We start from the raw sequence: 10813 nt of genomic DNA on the forward strand, positions 1-10813 counted from the left end.
CCCAAATGAGTCTTACAGGGCTGAAGTCAACATGCTGGCAGGGTTGTATTCCTTTCTGGAAGCTCTAGAAGAGAATTCATTTCCCCTGCCTTTTCCGGCTTCTAGAAGCTACCAGCATTCCTTGGCTTCTGGCCCCTTTCTCCGTCTTCAGAGCACAGCACTCCAATCTTGGCTTCCTTCATCACATCTCTTTCTTTGACTTGGACTCTTCTGACTTTCTGTTTCACTTATAAGGACCCTTGTGATTACATTGGGCTGACCCAGATAATCTAAGATAATCCTCTCATCTCAAAATCCTTAACTTAATCACACCTGCGAAGGTCCTTTGTCATGTAAGGCAACATACTCAGTTTTGGAGATTAGGATATGGACATCTTTCAAGGGCTATTCCCGCCATCACAGTAATGATATAGAACACATTTTATTTTGTTTGTTGTTAATTTGCAGTTATTTCATAAATGCTCTCTGTGTCATTTGCTCATTTTTTTATTGGGATATTTGTATTTTTCTAGCTGATTTATTTTAAAATTTTTATAAATTTTGGAGTTGTAAACATGTAGCCAATTACATAGGTTGCAAACACTTTTTTCCACACTTCTAGTTTTTAAACTTTCCTTAGGCTACTATGTAGTACTCTGTTCCAGTTGCCATAATAAAATACTATAGACTGGATGGCTCACACAACAGAAATTTATTTTCTCACAGTCCTGGAGGCTGGAAATCTGAGATTATCGCGCAAGCATTGTTGGTTTCTAGTGAGGGCTCTCTTCCTGGCTTGAAGATAGCTGCCTTCTCACAGTGTCCTCACATGCGAGAGAGAGAGAGACAGAGAGACAGAGAGAGAGAGAGAGAGGGCCTTTTGTCATCTCTGCTTATGAAGATACTAATCCTATTACGAGGTCTCCACCCTCAGGACCTCATCTAACCCTAATTACCTCCCGAAGGACCCAACTCCAAATGCCATCACATTGTGGGTAAAGCCTTCAACATGTGAATTTTGTGGGAACACAAACATTTAGTCCATAAACAGGTTTTATGGAAGATGTTGGATGTTCGTGTGCTCATATCTATCAATCTTCTGTTTTAGTTTATTTATTCTCTGTAACAGGGTCTCACTCTGTCACCCAGCATGAAGTGCAGTGGTGCAATCATGGCTCACTGCAACCTCAACCGCCCAGGCTCGAGCAATCCTCCTGCCTTAGCCTCCAGAGTAGCTGGGACCACAGACACAGGCTGCCACGCCCAGCTAAGTTTTTAATTTTATTGTAGAGATAGGGTCTTGCCGCGTTGCCCAGGTTATGTCAATCCTTTGATGCCTTTTTGGCTTCAATATGTTTAGCTTAGTAAGACTTCCCTCATCTAAGATTTATAAACATGTACATATACTTTCTTCTTAAATTCTCATACATTTGTTTTCTTTTACATCCACATTTAACCATTCTGAAATTTCAGGTGAGGTCTGACTCATTTTTTACCCACTTAAACTATTTTGGTTACTATTTTATTCTTCAAATACAACTTCTAATAGGTTCTAAGCACTTAAGCCTCTAATCAAAGACTAGGGCCCTGGATTTGCCATCATCTGAATGCTGGCCTCTTGTAATTCACTTTATTTCTTCCCTTTCTGTGCTAGTAATAGAAAACTATTTTTTGTCTATCTGGAAAATCCATTCATTCAGTAAAGACCAACAACTAAAGCCAGCTTTTTTTTTTTTTTTTTTAAAGGAAACAGTGAGTTTCCTTAATATTTCAGACTTGAAAAGCTTTCCATGAATAGCAATTTAAGATCAACTCATCTGAGCGTGTACTAAGACTTTCACATTCTTTTGAATCCTAAAGTTATTTGATCTTCAAAACAAATGGGGAAAAATATTCTACCCATGGAAGAAACCTATTTAGATCGTTGAACTTTAAAAAACTTGTGCTTCAGCCAGGTGTGGTGGCTCACACTTGTAATCCCAGCACTTTGGGAGGCTGAGACAGGCAGATCACCTGAGGTCAGGAGTTTGAGACCAGCCTGGCCAACATGGTAAAAATACAAAAAAATACAAAATAAAAAAATAAAAATAAAATTAGTTGGGTGTGGTGGCACATGCCTGTAGTCCCAGCTACTGGGGAGGCTGAGGCAGGAGAATCGGTTGAACCTGGGAGGCAGAGGTTGCAATGAGCCAAAATCGGGCCATTCCACTCCAGTCTGGGTGACAGAGCAAGACTCCATCTCAATCAATCAATCAATCAATGTAATGATGAGAAGCCAGGAGAGGAGTGGGTTGATGAAGGAGTGGGTAGAACTTGTGTAAGAACACCCTTAGGGAGATGAAAGGAGATGGTAGAGGAAAGACTCCAAGCCAGTGGCTTCTGTGAATTGGCCACAAGACCACACTGGGGGATCCCGCTGAAGATGCATAAACTTCCTCAAATAATGATGATGGTCTCCACTGCCATGTGTCCTTCACCTGCCTCATAGTCCCGGCCCCAAATATTGCCAGAATGAGGACTGAGGCTATTGTTCCCCTGTGGGAGGGGAAGTTTACATAACTAGGGAGGGTTTGGGGATTGGTGATAATTAAATAAAAAAAAACAAGCCAATTTTTAATCCGAGAGAAAACAAAAAGTTAAGTAGGGAAGGAGAAGTAGTCGTAATATGTTACATGACTCAGCTGTCAATAACATTAATAGATTCATAAAAGGTAATCACTTATGCCAGTCATCAATTTGCTGCCTCTCCAGATTCACACTGCACAATCTGACCTGTGAAATTCGGGGTCCTTTGACTATTTCTCCTTTGCAGCTGGCATGACGTTAAAAGCATCGTCAGTAGAGGGCGTTGGAGGGACGCTGAAGGAGGAAGGCGGACGCTGAAGGAGGAAGGCGGTCGCTTCCACCATCCAGGGTTTTGCTGCTTTTCGCTCCTCTCCCTACAGTCCCCAACGCGGCCACCAAAGATCCAGTGGCAGCTCCATTAGGATCCAGCAGCACCTGATAGATAACTTCCCACAGAGTTCCCGCAGCCTTCCCAGGAGTGATCCCCAGTGAATCATGCGGGTGCCTCCGCTGGCTTCCCAGCCTTGGCCTGCCAGTCCTCCAGAGAGGTGCTTTCTGCTCGCCAGTCCTGGCCATGGTTTTCTACACATCTGTACCTTGGAGTGGTGTTTTCTTCTTGTCCAGTAGCTGTGGCCTGGAGCAACCCAGAAAACTTCTGTGCCGTCCCAGCCTCAGGGAGGGTCGTTCCTCCGGTGAGTGTCCTCGTGTGGGGGGAAAGAACCCCCACAGGTTTGTAGTAGACATGGACTTCTGTCACAGAAGGCAAATTAACAAAAGAAAAGCAAACAGAAGTGTATTCACATATATTCTTCATAACACATGGGAGATACACAGAGAATGAGTAGTTCTCAAAGCGGTGTCTTTGAATTCCAGCTTAGCTAGCATCTTTAACAAAGAACGGTACATTTTTAGAGAAGTGACAAGACAAAGGAAAAGGACTTTGAGTTTCTACAGGCAGCAACTTGAGGAAAGGCAAAGAACTGGCAGATAAAGGATGATTAGTAAAACTCGTTCATATAAATTCCTCTGGCTTCATCTCCAGGTCAAGAGGGTCTAAAGCTTTCTTCAGTGGTAATATTTATTTATTTATTTATTTTTGAGATGGGGGTCTTGCTCTGTCGCCCAGGCTGGAGTGCAGTGGCGCCATCTCGGCTCACTGCAACCTCTGCCTCCCTGATTAAAGTGATTCTCCTGTCTCAGCCTCCCAAGTAGCTGGGATTCCAGGTGTCCACCACCACACCTGGCTAATTTTTGTAATTTTAGTAGAGACAAGGTTTCACTGTGTTGGCCAGGCTGGTTTTGAACTCCTGACTTCAAGTGATCTGCCTACCTTGGCCTCCCAAAGTGCTAGGATTACAGGCGTGAGCCACAGCGCCCAGCCCCTTTTTTATTTATTTATGGATTTATTTATTTATTTATTTTGAGAGGGAGTCTCACTCTGTTACCCAGGTGGGAGTGCAGGTAGAGTGCAATGGCACGATCTCGGCTCACTGCAACCTCCGCCTCCTGGGCTTAAGCAATTCTCCTGCCTCAGCCTCCCAAGTGGCTGGGACTGCAGGGGCCTGCCACCATGCCGGGCTAATTTGTGTGTGTATGTGTGTGTGTATTTTTAGTAGAAGCAGGGTTTTACCATGTTGACCAGGCTGATCTCAAATTTCTGACCTCAGGTGATCCACCAGCTTCAGCCTCCCAAAGTGCTGTGATTCCAGGCATGAGCCACCACATCTGGCCCACTGGCAACCTTTAGAGAACAAGGAAGGATACTGTAATGGTTAATATTAGGTGCCAACTTATTTGGATTGAGGAATGCTAGCTGGCTGCTGTTGTTTCTGGTGTGTCTCTGAGGGTGTTGGGGAGACTGATATGTGAGTCAGTGGACTGGGAGAGGAAGACTCACCCTCAGTGTGGGTGGACACCATCCAGTGGCAGCCAGCACAGCCAGAACAAAGCAGGTGAAGAAGGTGGGGCAACTTTGCTTGCTGAGTCTTCTGGCTCTCTTTCTTCTTCCCACTTTGGTTGCTTGCTTCTGCTCCTCCTGCCCTTGGACATCAGACACCAGGTTCTTTGGCCTTTGGACTCTGAGACTAGCACCAGCGGCTTCCCAGGGTCTCCCAGGTATTCAACTGCAGACTGAAGGCTGCACTGTCAGCTTCCCTGGTTCTGAGGCGTTCGGACTTGGACTGAGTCACTACCGGCTTCTCCTTCTCTCCAGCTTGCAAACGGCCTCCTGTAGGACTTTGCCTTGTAATCGTGTGAGCCAATCTTCCCTAGTAAACTCTCTTTTATATACACATATATCCTATTAGTTCTGTCCTCCTGGAGAACTGACTCATACAGATGCCCTTTTTCTATATAGATCTATATTCTGCTTTTAGGCAAATAGAGGAGAAAGCAGGGGCAGAAAAGGTGTGATCCCTTTCCTCACCCATCATAAGGATCATGGCTCCAACTCCTACAACAAAGACAGGTTCACAGGAGAAAAGCGTAACACAACTTATTTAATCGAAGTTTTACATGACACAGGAAACTTCGGAAATAAAGTCCTAAAGACCCAGGGAAAATTGTCTATTTTTATGCTTAAGTCAAATAAAAAATGGACAGGCATGTAGAAATGTGACTGGACAACAACGATATGATCTAATGATAATGGATTGAGTAGGGAGACCCAGCAAGGCCCGTATGTTCAGATTCTTCTTGGCTTCTCTGTGCAGCATTCCTTGCTCTGGGATAGGGCAGGACCCCTCTGGAATGGGAGTCTCATGACCAACTATTAGGCAAGGCAGGTCGGAGAATGTCTTTATGTCCAGCTCCTGCACAGAAAGATGGGGGAGGTGAGAGTGACACGTCTCCTTTTAAGGCCTGCTTTGGCGAAGACGGGATCTAGTTTCTAATAACCAGCCTTGGGGAAGTGGAATTCTGGTTTCCATGACTTGCTTTGGGGGAAAAAAGAGGGAGGAGAGATAGAACAGAAAAGATCAGAAAGAACTTGCTTCTGGAGCCTTCCAGTCTCCTTTAGATCAAAGTACTCAGCCTGCCAAAGTGCCGTACTGCAGGGCATTGTTTTCCAAGCCCCAACAGAGGGCAGAGCGCTCTGGTGCATCTGTTTCTTCTTAAGTGTCTTCAGCTCATTAATCCCTTGTACTCTGGGGAGGCGTACTCTGGTCTCTCAAACGTGCCCACCTCTAGGCATTCTTTACAGTCCTCTTTCCCCCTTGATAGATAATCTATACTGTAGTTAATAACTCTTTGTATTAAACTTTCTATGTACTGATTACGCTGTGGTTTCTAACTCCTGATTAGACTTGACCAGTACAACACTGAATATGTGTCTAACCAAAGCTGATGTAATTGTTTCGGGAAGAGAGGAAGGCAGAAAGCATGAATGTGTGTATGTGAGCAATAAAGAGAGTGAGAGAGAGAGAGCGAGAGAGAAAGTTAAGGCCTTATTTTCTGTCGCAAGAAGTTGACAATCTACACCTGAAACTGAAAAATTATAGGATATAGTATAAAATTAGAGATTTGAAAGTGGTTCTGTTTAGAGATCAGGAAATGGAGAGAGATCTGCTAATTTTTGTAACAAGCCTTGGATTTGTCTCTTATGATTATAGATAGCTTCAATAAGAATTAAAACTGATAAAAAGAGAATTACTAGGACTTTGGAGGGCCAAGGCAGGAGGATCACTTGAGGCCAGGAGTTCAAGGTCAGCCTCGCCAACATACCGAAATCCCATCCCTACTAAAAAACACAAAAAGGTAGCTGGGCATAGTGGCGCATGCTTGTAATCCCAGCTACTCGGGAGGCTGAGGCATGAAAATCACTTGAACCCGGGAGGCAGAGGTTGCAGTGAGCTGAGATCATGCCACTGGACTCCTGCCTGGATGACAGAACGAGACTCTGTCTAAAAAAGAGAAAAAAAAAAAAAAAAAAAAAAAGGAGAGAGAGAGAAAAAAAAGAAAATTACTAGGGCTGAAATAAATAAACAAAGGGGAAGGAAGGAAAGAACGTTACAAAGTTTGTGGGAGTAAACCAAAAATAAAATTCTAAGCACCCCCAACCACTGAATGGATCCCCCCTTGGCCAAGAGGATCCCAAAGAAAACCTGAGGAAGCTTTGTGCAATGGCAGCCAATGAGGTTTACCTGAGGTGTGATTATTGCTAATGGAAAACTCTTCTCAGTACCCTGCCATGATGTCTTGAAACATAGTCAGCATTGGCAATTTTTGACAGTCTCTCCAGAGACTAAACTTTGTTAGTAAAAAAAAATATGTTTAAAAAAACCCAAAAAACAAAAACCGAACTCGGGTGCAGTGGTTCACGCCTGTAATCCCAGCACTTTGGGAGGCTGAGGCGGGTGGATCACTTGAGGTCAGGAGGTCGAGACCAGCCAGGCCAACATGGTGAAACCCCGTCTCTACTAAAAATACAAAAATTAGTTGAGCATGTGCCTCACACCTGTAGTCCCAGCTATTCGGGAGGCTGAAGTGGGAGAATTGCTTCAGCTTGGGAGGCAGAGGTTGCAGCGAGCTAAGATCACACCAGTGCACTCCAGCCTGGGGGACAGAGTGAGACTCTGTCTCAAAAAACAAACAAACAAACAAAACAAACAAAGAAAATCCAAAAACAAATGCTCAAAAAACTAGTTAAGGCCATAATGGGAAGGGAGATCAGATATCCTTTGCTACACCCTCCTCCCTTTGGAGTTCAGGCACATGACTGACCAGCATGAACATTCACAAAGAGATTATAAGACTGACAAAACAGACTATTTGTAGCAACAAGATACCAAATTCCAACCTGATGCTGGTGTAGCATCATATGACAGATAACAGGCCCTAAAGGAAATCAAAGTATTTTACCCCCAAATGTATTTCTTTGACATATTTTGGAATAGCTCTGCAAAGCCATCTCTTGTGGGGGAAAATCTGCATTCTCTAGAGAATCTCCTTCCCTTACCAGGACTTTTTTGGAGAGTCTGATACCTTTCAAGGCCCAGTGAGAGACATATACCATCTATTCTCTCTGAAGCTTACTTAGAGACTCTATATAACAAAAATCTGGGGTTCCACAATCCCCCTTATCTTGATTCAAGCATTTCTTTATGCTGACTCAGCTCTTCAGGCAAAGCTTAACTCTTTCAACCAATCACCAATCAGAAAATCTTTGAATCCACCTATGACCTGGAAATCCGCTGCTTCCAGATGTTCTACCTTTCTGGGCTGAATCAATGCATACCTCACATGTGTTGATTTATGTCTTTGCCTGGAACTTCTGTCTCCTTAAAATGTATAAAACTAAGCTGTAACCCAAACACCTTGGATGCATGTTCTCAGGACCTCCTGAGGCTGTGTCAAGGGTCATGGGCCTCACATTTGGCTCAGAACAAACTTCTTCAAATATTTTACAGAATTTTGCTTTCTTCACCCACAGGGGCATTAAAAGATGTGTCACTGGGATTTTTTTTTTTTTAATTAAACACACAATATATGATCAAACTAATTTCTGCCAAACTAATTTAATGGGATTAGAAAATAGGCCCATTGTCTCCCTCATTTCTTTCTTCCTTGAAAGAAAGGATAGGGATGGAGGAAATGCATGCCTTTGGTTACCTAGAGCCGCAGTCTCCAACCTTTTTGGCACCAGGGACCGGTTTTGTGGAAGACAATTTTTCCACAGTGGGTGGTGGGGGAGTGGGGGAGTGGGGCAGATGTTTTTGGGATGAGACTGTCCCACCTCAGATCATCAGGCATTAGTTAGAGTCTCATAAGGAACACGCAACCTACATCCCTCACATGCGCAGTTCACAATAGGGTTCACACTCCTATGAGAATTGAATGCTGCCGCTGAGCTGACAGGAGCTGGAGCTCAGGTGGTCATGCTGACTTGCCCGCTGCTCACCTGCCGCTGTGTGGCCCACTTCCTAACAGGTCACAGACAGTACCGGTCCTTGGCCAGAGGACTGGGGACCCTGACCTAGAGTACCAGAAGGGACAGTGTAGTAGGACTGTGGAAATCTGTCTCTGCTGGGGAGGGAGGTAAGAACTCCAAATAATCGAAAGCAATAGCATTATTTCTGCATCCAAAAGAAAGCCCATTAGTTACCCTCAGAGGCTTCCTCTACTGCCTCCCTAGGGCTCACTCAGCATAGTCAGAGAAGCAGCAGCATATGTGGGCTTGGATTGTTAATAAATGGGCAAGAATCAAAACACCTTCTTGTGTTTTTCTTTTCTTCCAGTTGGCAAAAATGCACTTGGTCATTTCAAATACAACATAGGTCTTCATGAATTAGCGAAACAATAGGGAGCCATGAGTATTTGTCTAGAAAAGAAGTCTCATGTAGCTACACAGAAAGCCAATTACCCCATGGGTAGAACAGGGGAGACTGGAGCGGTGTTGCTCAGAATCTTGAATTGCACAGAGGTGAGGACAAGGAGGACAGTCTTGGTTGCAATTTTGGTGCTACAAACAGAGCCACATTGTTGCCTGTGTTGAAAATGAATGTAGTGCTATTCATTTTTAGCTGTGTCTCTATTGAAATGAGAATAAATATAAAATACATAATGAACACCCAAGAAAATCTACAGTGGCAATTTTCTAATACCAACAGAAAAAGGAGCATGTGACTATGAAATTCCCTTGTCCTTTGGTTTTCTTCTTGCGAATATGAAAATATAAACACCATTGTTTTGTGAGAATTAGAGTTAATTTGTCGGTAATATTACTAGCACAATGTCTGGCTTGAAGTAGCATTAAATTGTTATCAGAAAGGGGTCCTGAGGCAGGCCCCGAGAGGGGGTTCTTGGATCTCGGGAAAGAAAGAATTTGAGGCGAATTCATTGAGTAAAGTGAAAGCAAATTTATTAGAGAAGTACAGAAACAAAAGAACGGCTACTCCATAGGCAAAAGGCCCTGAGGGCTGCTGGTTGCCCACTTTTATGGTTATTTCTTGATTATATGCTAAACAAGGTGTGGATTATTCATGAGTTTTCTGGGAGAGGGGTGGGCAATTCCTGGAACTGAGGATTCCTACCCCTTTTTGACCATATAGGGTAACCCCCTGACATTGCCTTGGCATTTGCAAACTGCCATGGTGCTGGTGGGAGTGTCTTTTAGCATGATAATACATTATAATTGCCATATAATGAGCAGTGAAGATGACCAGAGGTCACTTTTGTGGCCATCTTGGTTTGGGTGGGTTTTGGTTAGCTTCTTTACCATCACCTGTTTTATTGGCAAGGTCTTTGTGACCTGTACCTTGTGCCGTCCTCCTATCTCATCCTGTGACTTAGGACGCCTAACCTCCTGGGAGTGCAGCCCACTGGGTCTTATTTTACCCAGCCCCTGTTAATGATGGAGTCGCTCTGGTTCAAACGCCTCTGACAAAACGACTGATAGCATCACTGATATTTTCATTCCTTTTATCGTCATTTTAATTATTAGTAGTATTTGAAAGCAGAGTCACAACCTCAGATGGTTTCAGGAGCCAGGCCAGGAACATAAGTGCAGCAAGTGGGCCTTCTGGGGACTGTAGAACTGGAAGGTGCACGTCCCCTCCAAGCAGAGCAGTTCCCTGTCGGCTTTAGAAGAGCATGTGAAAATGCTGATCTCATCATTATTATCCTCATCCTTATTCTTTTTACAGGAAAAGCCAGAAATCCAGGTTTTTATGTGAAATCTCCCAACTTTAAATGTTGAAGACTAAACCATTTTTATCTGTGGGGAGGATCGGGCCCATAAGCCTTATACACTGTTTTAAAGAAACAACAGTCCAGGTAATCCCAGCACTTTGGAAAGCCAAGGTGGGTGGATCACCTGAGGTCAGGAGCTCGAAATCAACCTGGCCAACATGGGGAAACCACATCTCTACTAAAAATACAAAAATTGGCCGGGCGCGGTGGCTCACGCCTGTAATCTCAGCACTTTGGGAGGCCGAGTCGGGTGGATCACGAGGTCAGGAGATCGAGACCATCCTGGCTAACATGGTGAAACCCCATCTCTACTAAAAAATACAAAAAAAAAAAAAAAATTAGCTGGGCGTGGTGGCAGGCACCTGTAGTCCCAGCTACTTGGGAGGCTGAGGCGGGATAACAGCTTGAACCCGGGAGGTGGAGCTTGCAGTGAGCCAAGATCGCGCCACTGCACTCTAGCCTGGGCGACAGAGCGAGACTCTGTCCCCCCCCCCCCAAAAAAAAAAAAAAAAAACCACACACAAAAATTAGCTGGGTGTGGTGGCATGCACCTGTAGTCCCAGCTACTTGGGAGGCTGAGGTG

The 10813-nt window shown here is 44.2% G+C and overlaps 1 pseudogene; it reads left to right on the top strand.

The window, feature by feature from the left end:
- The first annotated feature begins 6651 nt into the window (after positions 1–6651).
- Positions 6652–6784, top strand: LOC112425652 (U4 spliceosomal RNA; annotated as a pseudogene).
- Positions 6785–10813: the final 4029 nt, after the last annotated feature.

This window comes from Macaca nemestrina, chromosome 8, assembly GCF_043159975.1.
Source record: "Macaca nemestrina isolate mMacNem1 chromosome 8, mMacNem.hap1, whole genome shotgun sequence".
NCBI lineage: Eukaryota > Metazoa > Chordata > Mammalia > Primates > Cercopithecidae > Macaca > Macaca nemestrina.